Raw genomic sequence first — 23886 nt, forward strand, 5'->3', positions numbered from 1 at the left:
GCTGTGAAGACGGGGCGTGAGTCGTGCTTGGGTAGCTCAGTTGGTAGAGCACTTGCCCGCAAAAGGCAAAGGTCCCGAGTTCGAGTCTCGGCCTGGCACACAGTTTTAATCTGCCAGGAAGTTTCATATCAGCGCACACTCCGCTACAGAGTGAAAATCTCATTCTGGATCTGAGTAATTTACAAATGAGTAAATGTATTAAATACTCTACTGGCCATTAAAATTGCTACACCAAGAAGAAATGGAAATCATAAACGGGTATTCATTGGACAAATATATTATACTACAACTGACATGTGATTACATTTTCATACAATTTGGGTGCATAGATCCTGAGAAATCAGTACCCAGAACAACCACCTCTGGCCGTAATAACGGTCTTGATACGCCTGGGCAATGAGTCAAACAGAGCTTGGATGGCATGCACTGGTACAGCTGCCATTGCAGCTTCAACACGATACCACAGTTAATCAAGAGTAGAGACTGGCGTATTGTGACGAGCCAGTTGCTCGGCCACCATTGACCACACGTTTTCAATTGGTGAGAGATCTGGAGAATGTGCTGGCCAGGGCAGCAGTCTAACATTTTCTGAATCCAGAAAGGCCTGTACAGGACCTGCAACATGCGGTCGTGCATTATCCTGCTGGAAGGTAGCGTTTCGCAGGGATCGAATGAGGGGTAGAGCCACGGGTCGTACCAAATCTGAAATGTAACGTCCACTGTTCAAAGTGCCGTCAATGCGAACAAGAGGTGACCGAGACGTGTAACCAATGGCACCCCATACCATCACGCCGGATGATACGCCAGTATGGCGATGGCGAATACACGCTTCGAAAGTGCGTTCACCACGATGTCGCCAAACACGGATGCGACCATCATGATGCTGTAAACAGAACCTGGATTCATTCGAAAAAATGTCGTTTTGTCATTCGTGCACCCAGGTTCGTCGTTGCGTACACCATCGCAGACGCTACTGTCTGTGAAGCAGCATCAAGGGTAACCGCAGCCATGGTCTCCGAGCTGATAGTTAATGCCGCTGCATACGTCGTCGAACTGTTCGTGCAGATGGTTGTTGTCTCGCAAACGTCCCCATCTGTTGACTCGGGGATCGAGACGTGGCTGCACGATCCGTTACAGCCGTGCGGATAATATGCCTATCATCTCGACTGCTAGTGATACGAGGCCGTTGGGATCCAGCACGGAGTTCCGTATTACCCCCTGAACCCACCGATTCCATGTTCTGCTAACAGTTATTGGATCTCGACCAACGCGAGCAGCAATGTCGCGATACGATAAACCGCAATCGCGATAGGCTACAATCCGGCCTTTATCAAAGTCGGAACGTGATGGTACGCATTTCTCCTCCTTACACGAGGCATCACAACGTTTCACCAGGCAGCGCCTGTCAACTGCTGTTTGTGTATGAGAGATCGGTTTGAAACTTTCCTCATGTCAGCACGCTGTAGGTGTCGCCACCGGCGCCAACCTAGTGTGAATGCTCTGAAGAGCTAATCATTTGCATATCACAGCATCATCTTCCTGTCGGTTAAATTACGCGTCTGTAGCACGTCATCTTCGTGGTGTAGCAATTTTAATGGCCAGTAGTGTATCTGACATTAAAGTTAAAGAGGTTAGTAATTATACGCCAAGTTTGTTGAAAGTCGCTAAGTGCTCTCATTCTCCAATATTATACGGATGCCTGGGTAATTTGCGATCGCGTTGCCTCCAGACACACAGTTTCTCGCTGCAATACTTGAGTTAACGTGTTAAACTTTTAACATTAGATAATAGCTCTTAATGAGAAGATTATGACAGCATTTTAAATTTTTAGATTCCGTCAGTAACAGTATAAAATATTAAAAATTAAAATTTTGTTGCAGTTGGAAGCCATTAGAGAGGCAACCTGCGACTGGGATTGGACAACCGTGCCCTGGGTGAGTCTTTTTGTGGTATAGATTTTTTATTCAACCGTTGGAAAGGTACAGAGGTATCGGTAATCTGACTTTCCTTCCTGTACGGGAAACAGAAATCCAAGTTCATTATACCAAGTATAAATGATTACACCATACAGTCGCTACCATTTACGTACATTCCCTTTTCTACTGGTCACCAAAATTTACTGGGAAGCACAAAATCTATAGTTAATAACTGAGTATGACGCCGTTTCGGTGAAAATCTGCACGTGACTTCGACTTTTCCTTTTACAGTCACCGCAGAAAGGTTTAAGGTTGCCGCAGAACGTTCTTTATCCTCAGAGATCAATGGACTCGAGATGAAAGTTAGTTGTGATCCCCAGTATTGTGTTTTTGGGAACGTCGATACCATTAAGTTTATTCCCATGGAATCTTTTATCAGTTTTTTATGGAGTGATCTTTGATTGGACATAAAGCCAAAATGTCGACTTGGATTAGAAAGTACCTAGACTTGGCTGAATTGTTATTGCACAGTACAGTTTTAATATGTTCTTTCCAAACAACAATGATTGTGACTGTAGTTTTGTGCCAATAGAAATCTCAGATTCTTTTTGTAGCATAGCATACCGAACATGACACCACAACATAATGACTTATTGCTTATCAGTTTGTTGTATTAAACTCGCTGGTGATTAATAAAATGAGATACATACGTTTCAGTTTTGTCCGAATTAGTAGTATTCACCAAACGATTCCAGTGTACCGTGGGAAGTGGTAAACCATCTCATCGTTTTGAGGGATGATCCCTCGTAAACGTGTCGGAATGAACCTGCCGTGACAATGTTGACAATTGAATCGACAAAATTGTCCCCGCATTAGGACATGACTTCTCATCGTATTAACACGCCTACGTGTATCAGGAGTTTCAGGCTGGAATGTGGACCAAGGTCTTGACACCCAGCTTGTGTATCACGGTTGATAAACTCGCGAACGCCCGGGAAAAATGCTGAAGGCTGACAGGTGTTTAATCTCCAACCAAACACAGAACGTAGCTGCCTCTTGACGCGATTTACGACATTCAGTAGAGAGGTGAGTTTCCTTTGAATTCAGCATGGCTTAACCGACGAGAGAATGATAACATGCTACGTTCAAGAACTGTGAGAACTGAGCTACCTGCCAAACACAATGGAACACAATAGCTGTAGACATCTATTATTATTATTATTATTATTATTATTATTATTATTATTTCGACGTGGCCGCATGATCTGATTGATTGATGTTGGAATTTTCAATGCAAAAATCGTGCCAGCCCTATTATTTCTAGAGACACGCAGTCAAAACCTTACTCTCGTAAATTAATCATCAGTCACATGTTACGTCTGCTGTTGTGTATCTTCTCAGTGTAAAACCAAAGTGTGTTTTACTATTTGCAAGACAAGGTATTTTTTTTATTTGGCCGGTCATGAAACTTTTACCTGTAAGTAGTGTTCATACGTAAAAAAGAAAAATATTATCGCTGACGGTTACCATGGCATTAAGGTCAAGGACGGTCGAAGCTAATAGCTCCGATACACGGCCTACACCACCACATTGGCTTACTTTTTTTATGACCCAGTTAATAATTTAACATATAATTAATTCAGTCGTTAAATTTTAACCATTCTGAATCTAAAGCCACACTCTGCGAAATGCATGGCAGCGGATTCTCCGCATTGTACAACATACTAGAGTTTCTTACCGTTGAAGTTGCGCCTGAAGCGCGGGAACAATGACTGTTAAAAATGCCTCTGTGTGCGCATTTCTCAATATTTCTTTTCATTTAACGCACACTAAAACATGATTCAAACTTTCACCATACCCCTATATGTGATTTCTTTTCCTATATGCAAAAAAGCAAACACGTGAATACTTAGAATACCTTTTTTTATAATGGAACAATTAAGAGGTACAAATCTTAGAAATTTCTTACTCCAAGAAACGATTTGGCGATACTATTTTTTGTACTACGTATTTTATATGGGGAAGACAAAAATAGACTAAAAATCTGCGACAGACCAATGTGTTGTTACACGGCGATTGAGAAATGCTGCATTAGTACATTGAACAACGAATGTTGCCACTATTATTTACTCAGGATTGAATTCAGTTTTTCATTAATTATTTAGCAATAGAGTTCGTCAGTAATACGTGTTTCTAACAACACATTATTTCTATCCCAATGTTCATGATGCTCACTAGCATTATTTTACTTCTCCTCCAATTCCATTATGCTTTCAAGCGTCGAGGTAGCCTCGCTCTCTCCATTTGTTCTACTTCATTCTATTCTTGCAGAATATCTTCATTTCCTCGACATTGTTCTCCCACGTGATGTGAGGCCTTCTTCGTCCAGCTCCTCCCTCTACACGCATTTTAAATACTTGTTTAGCTTAACTAATGCTTCTCAACCACCAAACGCTGCTTTCTTCTGTCCAGACTCTTATCAGATTATTTCATTTCTCTCTCTTTTCTGGTCTTTGTTGTTTCTCTCCTCAAACGCCATTTCTCTGGGAGTAACCCTACTTAGGTGTATATCCTGTAGTGCCAAACGGTCGACGGTATACGCTACGACTGGTGCCGCAACTGCATTGTAAATTTGCATATGTTTCCATACTTCTCTTTCTTCCCTACTACGTGTTATTCATCTGCTAGCACGCTGAGAATGCTTCCTCAGTTCTACTTAGCACATCTTGTTCTATTATGGCATTGTACTTAATACAGTACCAAGACATTCAAAATTGTCCACTTTTTCAGGTGGCTCTCCATTACAGAGTATATTCAGTTCTTCTTCTAGTTTGTTCTGTTTTGAAATCCACATCTATAACGTAAGTAGTGTGCAAGCCTAGGGACCGATAACCTCAGCAGTTTGGTCTCATACGAATTTAGCACAAAGTTAAAAACACATTCCATTCCTCAACTGTTCTTCATACCATTCCACTACAGTCTGCTCAAGTCGTCCTGGTGTGGCAGACACCAATAAAGTACGGGGCAGTCAAATAAAACGAGACAAGAATTGTATTCGCAGTTGCGAGTATGATCAGACTCCAGCTTCAGAATGTATTGATGACAACGAAAATGTGTCGGACCAGGAATCGAATCCGAACTTCCGGCTTTACACGAGCGGTCGTCTTAACCGCCCTGGCCATCCGTGCAGTCCCCAGGACCGATCCAGACTTCCACATGTCACCGTGCGTTACGTCATGAACTCTTAACAACTGCTGTGATTCCCGCACAGGGAGGGACTAATGATTATTGTCGCGTTCTTGTCTTGGCATGAAATACTTAACTGCAGTCTGTGTTTTTACAGTGTACACTGTAACATCCTGCAGATATCCAGAATGAAATTTTCACTCTGCAGCGGAGTGTGCGCTGATATGAAACTTTCTGGCAGATTAAAACTGTGTGTCGGACCGAGACTCGAACTCGGGACCTTGCCTTTCGCGGGCAAGTGCTCTACCAGTTTCATATAAGCGCACACTCCGCTGTAGAGTGAAAATTTCATTCTATAAATATCCCCCAGGCCGTGGCTAAGCCATGTCTCCGCAATATCCTTTCTTCCAGGAGTGCTAGTTCTGCAAGGTTCGCAGGAGAGCTGTGAAGAAGATGATGACCTGGAGGCGCCAAGTCAGGGGAATACGGGGGTTTTTCATACCATCCCATTCAGATGAGGCTAGGAGCACCTTGGTAGCTAAGGCTGTGAGAGGACGGGCGTTGTCCTGCAGCAAGCACACTCATCTCCTCATTATTCCGCTCCTTTTGCGTTTCTTGAGTTCTCACAATATCGTTGTTCAGTGATGATCTCCCTCTGAGGCAGAAATTCGACCAAAATGATACTTTTCGTTTCCAAAAGACGTAGACCATGATTTTTTTGCCCGAAATTGTGGTTTTTAATGTTTTGGCATGTGAAGTATTAGTGTGACGCAGCTGTGACGACTGTCTCTATCACGGACGTGTAATGATCCACCAACGTTTCATCTGCATTCACAACGGAGGTAAGAAAATCCTCACCTTCCAATTCAACTCGCTCAAGTAACTTGTTCTTGTGTTGCTATGTCTGATGTCTTGGGGCCCATTTTGCGCACCGTCTCCGGTATCACAGCGTTTCTGTGAGTGTCTCGTATAAAGGATTTCTGGAGAGCTTTGGAAACATTGCAGAAATTTCATCCACTGTCAATCAGCAGTCTTCACGAACACGTGAAGTGCCCTCCGCCACACACCATTGGGTGGCTTGCGGAGTATAAATGTAGATGCAGTTGCCTCGATTTTTTGCCCCAACCCATCAATCAAAATGGAAGGTCTTCCACTACTGTGTTCGTCGTGAATATTTGTTCTGCCTCCAGTAAACTCTCTATATCACTTAAATACACTCGTCCTGTTCATAACATACTTGCCGCAAATCGTTTAGATTCGCGAAAGAATTTCGGTAGGTGTTATTCCTAACGCGAGTGGGAAGCGGATCGCAGCACGTGACGGGATTTCTTACCGACGTCTCTCAAGCAACTGGACGCTACAACGTGAGTTTACGTACTAACTGCGATGCTCGCTCTCAGCAGGGGGTCCTCCTCTACGACTCAGTGTTGTCTATCCTCAAGAAACGAAACAAGAAACTACAGCCCACTATCGTCACAGTACACTTACTTTCTGAAAAATGCCTCATAGTGCGGTTATGTTTAGGCAGCTGCCGCTTCGTTCCCAGAGGAGCGCGCAGACTAACGATCAGGGATTCGAACGGCTGCCCTCGGTTTCACGGGCGCAGCGCCCCACCGCTGCAGCGCGCCGCCTGCGGCCTCGCTGACCTGCATTCTGAATGTTGGCAGCGTGCCCGCCCCGGCGCCTCGCCGCCTTAACCAGTTCTCTGCCGCTGCCTCAGAAGCACCGCCCTCAACATGGTGTCTGCACATCTTTTGGGCAAACCAACAACGCACTTTGCGTGCCATCCGCTATGACAGGTCACTAGGTAGTGTATGGGAAATCGTTCACGATCCATGCAGATGGAACATCACGGTGCCTAATGGCACAGAGGTTTTAAGCACTTGATAATGCGATAGTGTAGTCCCGAAACATCATGTGATAAAAATACCACACGCTTCACAACTGGTGTGTAACACATTCAGTATTTAATTCATGAGACAGTTGTAAGACAGCTTCAAAACTGATGAATAGCTGTTTGGACAAAATCTGTATCTACGCACACTGCCAGAACCAATTAGAACAACCTTGAGAAATCTCCGTTGATTCGTCGTGGACAGGGGACATCAGTTGATTACGTAATTGTCAATACCGATGAAATTCGTCAACATCTCAGTCACAAGGCTGTTGGCGAATTTCATTGATGTTGACAATCTCTTGAGAAATTTCCAATTCATTCCAAATTTACTGCAATACTGTACGTGAGGAGTACATGACAATGTTACTTTTACATGCCAGTAGTTCAAGCGCTTTTGAGGTACCAAGTATGGTCTCATGCCGAATCACTCACATTAGTACACAGGATAGACTCCACAGTCGGCAGTGCAGGTACAGTGTAAGACAAAAAAACCACGCACGGAAATCGGTAGATGTTATGTAAACGCACAGACAAACAAATGATTACAGTTTCAGAAAAACAGGATGATTTATTCCGGAGCAAGAACTTCACAGATTGAGTAAGTCAATAAGGTGTTGGCAGACCTCTGGCCCTTACGCAAGCAGTTACTCGGCTTGTCAGAGTTGTTGGATGTTCTCCTGAGGGGTATCGTGCCAAATTCTGTCCAATTGGCGCGTTAGATCGTCAAAATCCCGAGCTGATTGGAGGGTCTTGTCCATAATTCTCCAAATGTTTTCAATTGGGGAGGGACCCGGCGACCTTGCTGGCCAAAGCAGGGTTTGGCAAGCACGAAAGTAGTAGAAATTATCGTTGCGTATGGGCGGGCGTTATATTGTCGAAATGTAAGCTCAAGATGGCTTGCCATGAAGGGCAACAAAACGGGGTGTAGAATACCGTCGACGTCCCACTGTACTGTAAGCGTGCCGCAGATGACACCAAAGGGGCCCTACTATGAAATTAAACGGCACCCCAGACCCGTCACTGCTGGTTGTTGGACCGTATGACGGGCGACTGGCTGGTTGGTATCGCACAGGTGTCTGGGGGCGCGTTCCGCCAGGAATGACATTGAGTGAAGTATAATTGTCTTCAGTGATGAGACCCTCTTCGAACTGAGCCCTGATGACCAGAGAAGACGTGTCTGGAGACGTCCCAGACAGCAGTGGGATACCAACCACCAACCTCACTGTCGCCTGCTATACTGCCTGACAACCAAGAGTATTGGTTTTGTGTCCCATTTCTTCTTGTAGGAGGACCGCTTCGGTTGTCATCTGTTGCACCATTAAAGCACTGTGGTACGTCCACGATATTCTACATTTAGTTCTGTTGTCCTTCATGGCAAGCCGTCCTGGGCTTAGATTTCAGCAAGATAATGCCTATCCACACACAGTGAGAGTTTGTACTGCTCGTCTTCCTGGGTGCCAAATCCTACCCTCATCAGCAAGGTAGCCGGATCCCTCCCCAAATGAGAACATTTGAGGCATTATGGGCAAGGCCCTCCAATCAGCTCAGGAGTTTGATGATCTAACGCGCCAATTGGACAGAATTTGGCCCAATACCCTTCAGGATGACATCCAACAACTGTTAACCAGTGCCAAGTCGAACAACTGCTTGCATAAAGGGCAGAGGTGAGCCAACACGTTGCTGACTTGCTTAATTTGTGCAACTCCTTCTCTTGAAGAAATCATCCAATTTTTCTGAAACTGCAAGCATTTGTCTGTCCACCTGTAGAAGTACATCACGTCCCATCGGAAAACCCTTTCGTGGTGCATCTTTTCTTTTTTGTCTTAGAATTTATTAACTTTGGCATGTAGCGGGTCACAAATGTGACTTTGGGATATATTATCCCACACCTGCTCGATCTGTTCGCTTACTCCGTAAGAGTTGTGGGTGAATGAGTAGCGCATGTCACTTGCTCCCTCATGTCTCACACATACTCGATTGGAGACAAGTCCATAAATCGTGCTGGCCAGGGAAGGAGCTGCACATCTCTTAGACCGTGTCCAGTTGCATATACTTTGTTTGGGCAATCATTATTCTATTGGAACACCACATCACGTTCCTGTTGCAAGGACGGCAGAAGGACTGATCGAACAACCTTCTGTACACATTGACCGCTGGTCAGCGTTCCTTCCACAAATACTAAAGGTGAACGAGAGTTGTAGCTTATCACATCTCAGACTGTAAAGATTTGAGTACGACTACAGTGTCTGTAGAGACAGCACTCATCAGTTCTACGTCTTACGCTCAATCGACCGCAGCTTGCGTGCTGGCAGACTCTGCGTTCATTGCTGGAAACAGCGGCGCACCATTCCATGTTCCAGGCGATTCTCTTACGGCACGTGTCCAGCAGTGCACGTCTGTGCTGTAGCATGAGTGGAAGACAGGTAGAGGTGTGCGCGCCCGTAATCATAGTGTAAGTAACCAGTCCGCAACAGTTCGTGTTGGCCCTTGCGAGGTCATATTTGCCCTGTACGATCAACCACTGCTGCCCTGACGGTCTTGGCGGGCGCCTGTGCTATATGGACGTCCAGAACCTCGTTTACGAGTGTGAGAATGCTCACGTGTCCAAGATTGCTAGCAAAACTGACGTGGCACGTCCACCTTGTTTCGCAGTTCTCCGAAATGACCGCCCCGCCACTTTAAAGGCCACAACTCGACCCCTCTCAAACTCGCTATGTTGGCTGCGGGAAGCACAAGTGTCTGTCCGTGGCGTGGTGCCTGCTTGCTCTACATGTCTGAACAACGCCAAGCCTTATGACCAGGGGCATTTCCTTTTAAAGAGCAGATACAGATGGCGCTCTAGGTTCTAATAGCTATGCCAGACGCTACACCATCTGCTGCAACATCATCATCATATCTACCATCCTCTAGATGGCACATTCTCTCATCGGAACTATACCGACACACTCTCTGAAAGGGTTGATTTTTTTGTCTGGCAGTATATACATTACCGGTGAAGTGTCAAATAAAGGCATTGTACAGAATTCATGGGCAATGCATACACTCCCTACAACTTTTTGGCAAGGTTTTAAATTTCATTTGGTACTTTTCCTACGAAATGTACAAAATGCATAGTTATTCTACAAAATGCAAAATGGACACAGATAAAATACAAAATTACAATGAAATAACATGTTCAATCTAGAAATTTAGACATTTAATGAATGTCAAATTAAGGCATGAACATTACCACAATTGTGTGTGTCTGAAAATCGACTTATTCTGAAGTTTTGATAGTATTTTTAACTATTAAGAAAATCTAGTCTCAGGTGAACAAAATGTTCCGGTTAATTGAGAAAGGATCTACAGAACGAGTTCTTGATTCTGAAACTGATAAAGGTTATGGGGACGTTCGCAATATTTTGGCTGTCGTGGTTGATGTGACAAATGATAGTTTTTATAAATTATCATTAGATACCAAAGAAGGAATTCTAAAGTAGTTCTACACAAACTCACAACAAGCAAGAAATCTTTTCTAAATTCAGAAGATGGTCCTTTGGACAAAGAAGTGAAAGCGCGTGAAAGCAGTTCTCCTTTATGCTGAATTGAAAAGCGTGAAAGCAACAAAAAGAAGATTTAGGGTAATATTCAGCACACGTTGGGCTCCATCAAGGAACATAATTCTCCGATTAACGAGGAAATTTGAAGACGTAGTTTGTCGGAGGAGTAACGGCCTTGGACACCGACTGCTCTTTATCCGTAAAACGTTGCAACTACGAGTGGTCATTCAACGAAATCCAAACAAGTCATCCCGGTGGGGCATACAGGGAAACTGGTATGCCTTGTTATTCTACACAAATAATTTTACAGAGTGGTCAAGCTCTTTCCCATAAAATGACTGCTACGGGAGCGACTAAACAGAAGAAACAGTGAAGACCGGAGTAATCATTACGTGCAGATGAAAAACATGAAATTATGTTCAACACACAGTTCTCAGACGAAGCTTACTTTCACCTAAATGGAACAGTACACTAACAATATGTTCGATTTTGGGGATAGAGAAAAACCGAAAAACGTTCATCAAAAAACGACAGATGGGGGAAAAGTGACAGTGTGAATAGCTCTATCCAGGGATGCCTTAATCGAACGAGTGTTATTCAATGTAACTGTCAATCCTGACGGATGCAAAACGATGTTGAAAATTACTGTATGTCACATCATCTTACCACCAATCTCCCAATGAACACAGTGGTTTATACAAGATGGCACAACGCCTAATACAGCTAATAATTATTGGATTTTCTACAGGATTTTTTTTCTGTTTATTGGCTATCAATAGTAGAATGTCATTTTTGACGATACGAACGTAAAAACAACACGACATGGTCGTATTATTATTAATTACAGTAATTGTAGGCTACACCCTAAGATTCATACTATTTATTGCCTACACAAACCGGAATATATTGCATGGGCAGTCCCCGAGTGGAGAAAAAAACTCCAGCGCGGCCGGGAATCGACCCGGCTCCCTTTGCTTGGCAATCCGCCGCTACCGAGGCGGACTGCAGTGAATATTCGGCAATCGTGTTAGTCCCATCGTAACCTGCAGCGCTATCATTGGGTATTCTTTTGGCCTCCAAGTCCAGATTCAAACCCATGTGACTTTTTTAATGGGAATTTTTGAAAGAGAAACTGTTCCCTTTCAGACCACTGGATATTATGGAAATGCGTGTCCGGATAGTGTAAATGTGCAACGAGATAAATAAAGACTAGTGCCGCAAAGTTGTGAGGAATATGCGTGTTCGTCTTCGTGTTGTCGTCCGCTGCAATGGAGCGCATATTGAACACGTTATGACGTGATTTCCATGGGCCAAACTACCTGTGTGAAAAATCTGAAAATGTTCATTTCAGAAATGAAATTGTTACCAAAATGTTACGGCACATTGATAATTTTTACTCATGAACCGTCTGACAGCAACTGAATAAAACATAATTTTAGTGCCATACGCGTTTCGCCTTTATTTTCTGAAACGCATCATCAGTGGCAGGTTGTGTGGACGATTTCCTACATATACGCTCCTGTTGCATTTTTGCATCGAAACAAGTGTTCAGTTCATAGTGCCGTCAAATGTGGGAAAAAAACCGCAAATTGACATTCATAAGAAGAAGAAGAAGAACAAAAATGCAACAGGGGCGTAATATGTAGGAAATCGTCCACGCAACCTGCCACTGCTGATGCCTTGCGGAAAATAAAGGCGAAACGCGTATGGCACTAAAATTGTGTTTTATTCAGTTGCTGTCAGACGGTCCATAAGTAAAAATTATCAATATACCGTAGTATTACACGCAACTGAGGAAGACAGGACTACAAAAGTTGAAGATGTTGCGACAATATTTAATGTGTCAACTATTCGTGTGCCGCCTTGTGCCAAAATACCGAAAGATTGGTCAGGTTTCACGAAGGAGGTCTGAACAGATTAATTATCAGCGTGCCTTGTCAGAAATAAGCCAGACAGTTTAGAAGCCTTATCGGAGGTTTTGCTGTGGATCTGCGGCGCTGCCTGGGACCCCAGTGTGGTGGCGTGCCGACAGCAGGTAGCCAGTTGCGTGGCCGACCAACGCAATTTTGTCTCAGCACGCGACAGCGCCGGGGAGGTTACCTCTCTGAAGGTAACTGCTTTTAGTACGAAAACGAGTTACGATTGCTTCGGGGCGAGCAGTTCCAGGAACATCGACGCTGCGCACATCATACAAAAACCTAAACCTCATATCTTATTATGTACTTGCCGCGCCCTTGGAGTTAGGCCGGTATTACACTATCAAATTTCTTTGTCAAAGATGTGATCAAATATTCCGTCAAATATATTTGAAAAAGATCTTTGACGTAGGGCTAGAAGGGGTATTACTCTGTAATCACATTTGTCGTCAAAGTTCAAGAACGCTGACAATAAAAACTTCTTGTTAACCGCAGCATGTACCACAATTGCACTGTGTGCACATGCGGAAGAGAAGAGAGGGAAAAAAAGGAAATATACCTGGGTGAAGTCGTGGGGTTTTACGACGACACGATAAAAGCATTCAACAAAACTTGTTATGTGAAATTATAGTGGAGGATGTCAGGTCGTACATCAATTACACTCCTGGAAATGGAAAAAAGAACACATTGACACCGGTGTGTCAGACCCACCATACTTGCTCCGGACACTGCGAGAGGGCTGTACAAGCAATGATCACACGCACGGCACAGCGGACACCCCAGGAACCGCGGTGTTGGCCGTCGAATGGCGCTAGCTGCGCAGCATTTGTGCACCGCCGCCGTCAGTGTCAGCCAGTTTGCCGTGGCATACGGAGCTCCATCGCAGTCTTTAACACTGGTAGCATGCCGCGACAGCGTGGACGTGAACCGTATGTGCAGTTGACGGACTTTGAGCGAGGGCGTATAGTGGGCATGCGGGAGGCCGGGTGGACGTACCGCCGAATTGCTCAACACGTGGGGCGTGAGGTCTCCACAGTACATCGATGTTGTCGCCAGTGGTCGGCGGAAGGTGCACGTGCCCGTCGACCTGGGACCGGACCGCAGCGACGCACGGATGCACGCCAAGACCGTAGGATCCTACGCAGTGCCGTAGGGGACCGCACCGCCACTTCCCAGCAAATTAGGGACACATTCGCAACCGTCTCCATGAAGCTGGGCTACGGTCCCGCACACCGTTAGGCCGTCTTCCGCTCACGCCCCAACATCGTGCAGCCCGCCTCCAGTGGTGTCGCGACAGGCGTGAATGGAGGGACGAATGGAGACGTGTCGTCTTCAGCGATGAGAGTCGCTTCTGCCTTGGTGCCAATGATGGTCGTATGCGTGTTTGGCGCCGTGCAGGTGAGCACCACAATCAGGACTGCATACGACCGAGGCACACAGGGCCAACACCCGGCATCATGGTGTGGGGAGCGATCTCCTACACTGGCCGTACACCACTGGTGATCGTCGAGGGGACACTGAATAGTGCACGGTACATCCAAACCGTCATCGAACCCATCGTTCTACCATTCCTAGACCGGCAAGGGAACTTGCTGTTCCAACAGGACAATGCACGTCCGCATGTATCCCGTGCCACCCAACGTGCTCTAGAAGGTGTAAGTCAACTACCCTGGCCAGCAAGATCTCCGGATCTGTCCCCCATTGAGCATGTTTGGGACTGGATGAAGCGTCGTCTCACGCGGTCTGCACGTCCAGCACGAACGCTGGTCCAACTGAGGCGCCAGGTGGAAATGGCATGGCAAGCCGTTCCACAGGACTACATCCAGCATCTCTACGATCGTCTCCATGGGAGAATAGCAGCCTGCATTGCTGCGAAAGGTGGATATACACTGTACTAGTGCCGACATTGTGCATGCTCTGTTGCCTGTGTCTATGTGCCTGTGGTTCTGTCAGTGTGATCATGTGATGTATCTGACCCCAGGAATGTGTCAAAGTTTCCCCTTCCTGGGACAATGAATTCACGGTGTTCTTATTTCAATTTCCAGGAGTGTACTTAAGAATGGATGAGCATACATTTCTGTATGTGCTCAGTGAAGTGTATCTTCATATCACAAAGCGCAATATTCACTTAAGAACTGCTACTGGTGGTCGGAGTGGCCGAGTGGTTCTTATACCTAGTTAGGTATAAGTAGTTCTAAGTTGTAGGGGGCTGATGACCTCCGATGTTAAGTCCCATAGTGCTCAGGGCCATTTGAACCATTTTTTTTGAACTGCTACATCTGCAGAAGTCAGGCTCACTGTAACACTCCGATTCCTTGATACAGGAGAGGGTTGGGTTAGGTTAGGTTAGGTTAGGTCTCCAATCTTCTTAATCTATTGTTGTATTCAGGGTGCCTCACGTTGTAAAGCGCCTCATCAGCTTCATATATATCTATTAATTTTGTAGTTGTCGGCACACACCAATTGTATTTACCGGCAATGTTTATTAAAACACTACAGACGACAGAACGCTGCAGCGATGCTAGCGCTCCACCTGATAACATGTCACATTGCAGTGAACAGAAGACAAGCGACTTCTTTGGTCAAATCTACAGCGAGGCCCTAGATTTGATCAAATATTGGACGACACTTGACAAAGTTCCCTATTACACCATCAAATATGGTTGACAAAGATATTTGACAAAGAAATTTGATAGTGTAATACCGGCCTTAACTACAACTACTTGACACGACGGATTCTTCAAGTGCATAATGCAAAGCCAAAGTCAAACCCAAATCGAAAAAAAATTTCTGGAGGTCTACGTTTGCACTACTTCTGTTGTTTGAGATAATATCATAGATAGGAACTTCCTGGCAGATTAAAACTTAAGTTCCGAACCGGGACGCGATCCCGTAATCTTTGCCTTTCACGGGCAAACGCTCTACACCGTGAGTTATCCAGGAGCGAATAACGATTCGTCCTCACAGTTTTACTTCTGCCAGTGCATCTCTCTTACTTTCCAAATATTACTACCGTGCAGGACTAGCACTCCTGGAAGAAAGGACATCTGTGGAGAAATACCTTGGTCACAGCCTACGGCCATGTAAGGCAGTGTTTCACGGTAAAATCATTCAGTCTGCAGCAGTGTGTGTCCTCAAGCAAAGAATGCCAGAACGTATACAAGATTTAAAAAGTAGGAGAGAGGTATTGGCAGAAGTAAAGCTGTGAGGTAGGGTCGTGTGCTGTGGCTGGATAGATGACTCGGTGGAGCATTTGCCGCGAAACGAAAAGGCTTGAGGTTCGCGTATCGGTCCGGCACACAGTTTTAATCGCCAGCAAGTTTCAAATCAGTACACACTCCGCTGCAACGCGCGGATCCCACAGATTCTGGATCCCACAGATTGTTGTAGGAGGAGGTCAGCGAGGACAAGGCCATCCGCACCGCAACCGCTAGTCCTTACGCGCATCCAGAAGTGTGCGATCCTCATCCGCGGTTATTAACCCTCACAATACCAAGGGCGAAGGGGGAAGCTTATTTATGCCCACTTATTGTAATATAGTGCCCAAATATTGCAACATAGTAAGTTATGTTTTAAAAGTTCGAAAAAGTATTTGTTTGTAATGAAATCTTCTACCGAATGCCATAAATTTGTTTTCAGTTAAATTTAACCCAAAAATTTAAGTGTTAGTATCAAATGTAGCTTTCCCCAGTGAATCTCATATTCAATATTTTCAAGTTCAAGACCTTATTTACACATCACTATATCTTTAAAAAGTATGTTGTAGGCATAAAGTACCCCTCCCCCTCCTCCTCATTATTATTGAAAGTGCGTTGACATTGCTAAGAGTGTGTGCTGAAAGCTATTTACATATTCTAGATCCTACTGACACATCAGTGCCTCTCTAAAGTATTTCTTTAAATTTTTTTGGTGGGCATAAAGTGCAGCAGTATTTTTTCACGCTTGATATATCCCGGAAACGTTTACACAGATGATCAGAGTAAATGTGTATAAATGTTAGACCTTTATAAAATGTCTAATAAAAGTCATTTTTTAAAAAGTTGATTTGGGAACTTGTTAAGTGACACACCCTAGATTGTGCACCAAGCATTCAGGTGGGCGTATAACTGCCCCATACACGACTGCATTCGGGAAATACTGTACATTTTCCCAGATAACCTTTTTTGTTTTTGAGCTGCCGTCAATTACAAAGTGGAAACTTTCTGGCAATTAGAAGATAGCGATGTGCGTCTTTTGCAACCGGCTATCAGCATCATATGGGCATTACGCGAAGTTTATGGAGACATCCGCAATAACGAGACGACGAAAGCCTGCAAGGCGAGCTACGCGGGGGAGCTGATTATCTGCTGGCTTTGCGTCACACTGGTCCTCTGCTGGTGGTAGCAACAGCTGCCAACCAGCTGACAACACTTGCACCGTATCTGACTACACAGCTAAACTACACAGGAATTTATAAACTGCGCTGTCTCTGTACTCTTTCCTTCTAATCATTGAGTCCCGCCACCTTCCGCATATGAAACCTTGACCTTTTCTTTCTGTTGGCACGGTTTCATGGATCAGTATAATGGACCTTGAGACAGAACAAAATGGAAGTCATTAATAATTGCTGCAAACGAACTTGGCAGTAGTCAAGTATGAGGGCAAGGCAACAGGTAAATATGACTAGGAACAACAAATAATTACAAGTTGAAATTTACAGGGACTTAAGAGAAGATTCTGCTGGTCGGGAACTGTAGGCCTCGATCTGTCCTCTCATTGCTAGTCAAATGGTGGTAATAAAAGGTGAACGTTTTCTCACAGGCAAGATTCGAACTACACTACTGGCCATTAAAATTGCTACACCACGAAGATGACGTGCTAAAGACGCGAAATTTAACCGACAGGAAGAACATGCTGTGGTATGCAAATGATTAACTTTTCAGAGCACTCACACAAGGTAGGCGCCGATGGCGACACTTACAACGTGCTGACGTTAGGAAAGTTTCCAACCGATTTCTCATACACAAACAGCAGTTGACAGGCGTTGCCTAGTCAAACGTTGTTGTGATGCCTCGTGTAAGGAGGAGAAATGCGTACCATCACGTTTCCGACTTTCATAAAAGTCGGATTGTAGACTATCGTGATTGTGGTTTATCGTATCGCGACATTGCTGCTCGCGTTGGTCGAGATCCAATGACTGTTAGCAGAATATAGAATCGGTGGGTTCAGGGGGTAATACGGAACTCCGTGCTGGATCCCAACGGCCTCGTATCACTAGCACTCGAGATGACAGGCATCTTATCCGCATGGCTGTAACGGATCGTGCAGCCACGTCTCGATCCCTGAGTCAACAGATGGGGACGTTTGCAAGACAACAACCATCTGCATGAACAGTTCGACGACGTTTGCAGCAGCATGGACTATCAGCTCGGAGACCATGGCTGCGGTTACCCTTGACGCTGCATCACAGACAGGAGCGCCAGCGATGGTGTACTCAACGGCGAAGCTGGGTGCACGAATGGAAAAACGTCATTTTTCGGATGAATCCAGGTTCTATTTACAGCATCATGATGGTCGCATCCGTGTTTGGCGACATCGCGGTGAACGCACATTGGAAGCGTGTATTCGTCATCGCCATACTGGCGTATCATCCGGCGTGATAGTATGGGGTGCCATTGGTTACACGTCTCGGTCACCTCTTGTTCGCATTGACGGCACTTTGAACAGTGGACGTTACATTTCAGATGTGTTACGACCCGTGGCTCTACCTTTTATTCGATCCCTGCGAAACCCTACAAAATGTTCAAATGTGTGTGAAATCTTATGGGACTTAAATGCTAAGGTCATCAATACCTAAGCTTACACATTACTTAACATAAATTATCCTAAGGACAAACACACATACCCATGCCCGAGGGAGGACTTCGAACCTCCGCCGGGACCAGACACACTGTCCCTGACTGCAGCGCCTTAGACCGCTCGGCTAACCCCGCGCGGCGCGAAACCCTGCATTTCAGCAGGATAATGCACGACTGCATGTTGCAGGTCCTGTACGGGCCTTTCTGGATACAGACAATGTTCGACTGCTGCCCTGGCCAACACATTCTGCAGATCTCTCACCAATTGAAAACGTCTGGTCAGTGGTGGCGGAGCAACTGGCTCGTCACAATACGCCAGTGACTAGTCTTCGTGAACTGCGGTATCGTGTTGAAGCCGTATGGGCGGCTGTACCTGTACACACCATCCAAGCTCTGTTTGACTCAATGCCCAGGCGTATGAAGGCCGTTATTACGGCCAGAGATGGTTGTTCTGGGTACTGATTTCTCAGGATCTATGCGCCCAAATAGCGTGACAATGTAATCACGTGTCAGTTCTAGTATAATATATTTGTCCTATGAATACCCGTTTATCATCTGCATTTCTTCTTGGTGTAGCAATTTTAATGGGCAGTAGTGTACTTTGTGGTACAGACGAGCGTTTATCACAGGCGGATACGGGCACTGCCTGTTGTGTACGGATGCAGTGGGAACTGGTCAGTGTCAAACTGGTGGAGGCTGTGCTGTCCACCATCGACAGACCTCAGGTTGAATCTTACTGTCAAATTAAAACTGTGTGCCAAACCGTGTCACGAACTCGGGACCTTTGCGTTTCGTGGCCAAGTGCTCTAGCAACTGAGGTACCCAAGCACGGCTCGCGACCAGTCCTCACTGCTATACTTCCGCCAATACCGCATCTGCTCTAGAGTTTTAATCTGCCAGGAAGTTTCATATCAGCAGGCACTCCGCTGGAGAGTGAAAAAGTCTTTCAAGCTTGAGGTTGCTGCTCTAGGCTGTGGTGGCGTTGTGGCACCCGAGACGAATGCTTTGGGTCTCTGGTGTACGCAGAGCTTTCAGTTTCGTTTGTCAGTACTCGACTTATGGTGAATGGTGAACAGTGGCGGGTTCGCGAATCTCTGGGCGGAAGGCGAAAAAGGATACTGGCAGCATGGCTATCTCCCTATGCCCTTAAATCAGGTCGAGGTATTTGCCCTTTGCTGAAAGTACACATGAGCAAGCACGCGGTGCTTCTTCTGCTGCGACTGTGGCCGATCTTCCTGAAAGATCAGAACGCGTGCGGAGGATGGGACTGTTTTGTCGTTGGGAGCTTCAAACCTGGGCGGGTGATGAAGCCCCTTAGGTAAATAGTGGCCACGTCGGAAAGGAAGGCCAGTGTCCATTGTGCGTGTCAAGGTTCACGGCCATACGCGGAGAAAGCTGTGCTGGCGGTGACTGAGCGTACGGGGGGTACTCGGCTGTAAATCGTGGTTCGTGCCGGCAGGAACGACTCCTGTCAGCTGGGTTAAGAGGTTTTACAACCGATCGTACTTGCACATACATCATGGGAGATCTGAATGTTTCCAAAAATTAAATAAGGTTACATACAGCTGGCGACTGTTTATCACTGATATTGATACATATTTCCACGTATTATAACTGTGTATGGTGTTGCGGCGACTTCTTCCCCCCCCTCTTACTTGTCCGATTGCCTTTATTTTCAGCAGGTTAAGTGACTTACTCATTATCAAGCATTTTCAAATTCTCAAAGAAGCAACGCAAAACTGACGATGGTAGATGAGTGAAAGAAGAGAAGGCACTGCACTATGCATGCGGAGTGAATTAAAGTGGAACGACCACATAAAAGTAATTGCAGGTGAGGCAGATTCACTGGAAGAACCTTCAGGAAATGTAGTCCACCCACAAAGGAGGTAGGTTACAAAACCCTCGTTCGATCAATACTAGGATTGACAGAGGGAACAGAGAAGCTCCACACATGAGCTGCGCCTATCGTTGCAGTTTCATTTAGTAGTCGTGAAAGTGCCACGGAGGTGTTCAGCACACTGCACTGACACACGCCAAAAGAGAGGCGTGCCGCATTACTGCATAGTTTATGGTAAAAAATTCCGAGAGCACACGTTTCTGGAACAGTCAAGCACTATATTGCTTCCTCCTACGAGTATATCGAGGAAAGAGCGTGAACATCGTAAGCAACACGCTGTACCTAATACTAACATTTCGATACTAGATATTTCACCACTCGTATTTTAATTTGATGACTATTTCTCTCATGAACGGTATGATTATGGCATCAATTCACAATACATATAAATGACCTAATAGATAGTGTCGGAAGTTCCATGCGGCTTTTCGCGGATGATGCTGTAGTATACAGAGAAGTTGCAGCATTAGAAAATTGTAGCGAAATGCAGGAAGATCTGCAGCGGATAGGCACTTGGTGCAGGGAGTGTCAACTGATCCTTAACATAGACAAATGTAATGTATTGCGAATACATAGAAAGAAGGATCATTTATTGTGTGATTATATGATAGCGGAACAAACACTGGTAGCAGTTACTTCTGTGAAATATCTGGGCGTATGCGTGCGGAACGATTTGAAGTGGAATGATCATATAAAATTAATTGTTGGTACGGCGGGTAAAAGGTTGAGATTCATTGGAAGAGTCCTTAGAAACAGTAGTCCATCAACAAAGGAGGTGGCTTACAAAACACTCGTTCGACCTATACTTGAGTATCGCTCATCAGTGTGGGATCCGTACCAGATCGGGTTGACGGAGGAGATAGAGAAGATCCAAAGAAGAGCGGCACGTTTCGTCACAGGGTTATTTGGTAACCGTGATAGCGTTACGGAGATGTTTAGCAAACTCAAGTGGCAGACTCTGCAAGAGAGGCGCTCTGCATCGCGGTGCAGCTTACTCGCCAGGTTTCGAGAGGGTGCGTTTCTGGATGAGGTATCGAATATATTGCTTCCCCCTACTTATACCTCCCGAGGAGATCACGAATGTAAAATTAGAGAGATTCGACCGCGCACGGAGGCTTTCCGGCAGTCGTTCTTCCCGCGAACCATACGCGACTGGAACAGAAAAGGGAGGTAATGACAGTGGCACGTAAAGTACCCTCCGCCACACACCGTTGGGTGGCTTGCGGAGTATAAATGTAAATGTAGAACGTCAAATTAGAGACTCCAGCCCGATGTTAGCAATAGTCATTCTTCCGAATACCAATTGCCACTGGACCAGGGAAGAGGGAAACTGACAGTGGTATACGAAGTACCCTGCGCCACGCACCGTAATGTACACATCGTAAGTAACACGCTGTACCTAATACTAACAATTCGATACTAGATATTTCACCACTCGTATTTTAATTTGATGACTATTTCTCTCATGAACGGTATGGTTATGGCATCAAACTGTTTATATGCATGTGCACGAGTGAGAATTGTATCTTTTTCCAGTTTTTCTCTACGTCCTTGCCGGATATTGTCGTTGCTGTGAGATGCGTTGTAAATGACGTAAAATATGTTTGTAGTACCGGCGTATTTGCCTTACGGTAAGACAAAGCTTGCTTTAGGTAGGGAATCTAAGAGATTAGGCCGATAATTACATAAACCTATCCAACAACACTTCTTCGAAACGGGAATAACTTGCGGCTTTTCCTAATCACTTTTGTTGCCTCAGCAAACTAAGATTAACTGCTGCCAGAGGGGGAATTCTTCCGCATAACCTAGAATAGGGGCGTTCAACCTTTTAACTTACCAGGGCTGTACTGGAAGAAGACGAGTATTTCTGGGCCGCACATAATATACTTAACACTAACAACAACCAGAGCAAAAAAAAAAATGGGTTGGGTGACGGAGGGATATAGTTAACAAATTTAGATAATTTATTAATTTATGATACTTTAAACTAAAAAAGCAAGATGGAATTAATTTGAAATTTAATGTATGAGATTTCATTAATAATTTTGTATGCAATTAATCACAAATCCTAGAATTAATGTGGCATTGCACTGTGAATTTGGGAAACTAATGAGTCAGTATCACTTTCGACCGAAGTGGTAGCAATTATCAGGGTGATCACAAGGGGCTCATGTGAGATTTTGTTCTAGTTTTACTATTTGTGGGCTTTACTCTTGAAAAGGAACTGTTCACAAACGCACGTGCTTCCAAACAAAGATGAGATATTCGTAATGCTTGACTGTGCAACGAGGGATATTTGTCTCTGGGCAGGTATGGTTAAAAGTCCAACAAAAATACTGTTCGCATCGGTTGACAGTAGTTCCAAGACGACAACTTCAAACGTCTACCGACAAGCACCAACAAGGGGAAAGCGGCCAAGTTGTTGCGACCAGACAGTAAAGCACAACGTTTTTGTTGTGGTCTTCAGTCCAGAGACTGGTTTGACGCAGCTCTCCGTGCTACTCTATCCTGTGCAAGCTTCTTCATCTGCCAGTACCTACCGCAGCCTACATCCTTCTGAATCTGTTTAGTGCATTCATCTCTTGGTCTCCCTCTGCGATTTTTTACCCTCCACGCTGCTATCCAATACTAAACTGGTGATGCCTTGATGCCTCAGAATATGCCCTACTAACCGATTCCTTCTTCTAGTCAAGTTGTGCCACAAATTTCTCTTCTCTCCAATTCTATTCAATACCTCCTCATCAGTTATGTGATCTACCCATCTAATCTTCAGCATTCTTCTGTAGCACCACATTTCGAAAGCTTCTATTCTCTTCTTGTCTTAACTATTTATCGTCCACGTTTCACTTCCATACATGGCAACACTCCAAACAAATACTTTCAGAAACGACTTACTGACACAAATCTATACTCGATGTTAACAAATTTCTCATCTTCAGAAACGCATTCCTTGCCATTGCCAGTCTACATTTTATATCCTCTTTACTTCGACCATCATCAGTTATTTTGCTCCCCAAACAGCAAAACTCCTTTACTACTTTAAGTGTCTCATTTCCTAATCTAATTCCCTCACCATCACCCGATTTAATTCGACTACATTCCATTATCCTCGTTTTGCTTCTGTTGATGTTCATCTTATACCCTCCTTTCAAGACCATGTCCATTCCGTTTAACTGCTCTTCCAAGTCCTTTGCTGTCTCTGACGACAGAATTACAATGTCGTTGGCGAACCATACAGTTTTTATTTCTTCTCCATGGATTTTAATACCTACTGCGAACTTTTCTTTTGTTTCCTCTACTGCTTGCTCAATATACAGATTGAATAACATCGGGGACAGGGTAAAAACCCTGTCTCACTCCCTTCCCAACCGCTGCTTCCCTTTCACGCCCCTCGATTCTTATAACTGCCATCTGGTTTCTGTACAAATTGTAAATAGCATTTCGCTCCCTGTATTTTACCCCTGCCGCCTTCAGAATTTGAAAGAGAGTATTCCAGTCAACATTGTCAAAAGCTTTCTCTAAGTCTACAATTGCTACAAACGTACGTTTGCCTTTCCTTAATCTTTCTTCTAAGATAAGTCGTAAGGTCAGTATTGCCTCACGTGTTCCAGTGCTCCTACGGAATCCAAAATGATCTTCCCCGAGGTTGGCTTCTACCAGTTTTTCCATTCGTCTGTAAGGAATTCGCGTTAGTATTT

At 44.9% G+C, this 23886-nt stretch overlaps 1 protein-coding gene and 1 non-coding gene across 2 annotated transcripts in view; one reads left to right on the forward strand and one right to left on the reverse strand.

Annotated features, from left to right (window-relative positions):
* Positions 1-23886, reverse strand: part of LOC124605382 (fumarylacetoacetate hydrolase domain-containing protein 2) — a 134814-nt gene that overhangs the window by 63222 nt on the left and 47706 nt on the right. The window lies entirely within an intron of this gene.
* On the forward strand, positions 25-99 carry Trnal-caa. Its single transcript has one exon. It is a non-coding gene; the product is annotated as a tRNA-Leu (tRNA).

The sequence above is a fragment of the Schistocerca americana genome, chromosome 3 (genome assembly GCF_021461395.2).
Source record: "Schistocerca americana isolate TAMUIC-IGC-003095 chromosome 3, iqSchAmer2.1, whole genome shotgun sequence".
Classification (NCBI taxonomy): domain Eukaryota; kingdom Metazoa; phylum Arthropoda; class Insecta; order Orthoptera; family Acrididae; genus Schistocerca; species Schistocerca americana.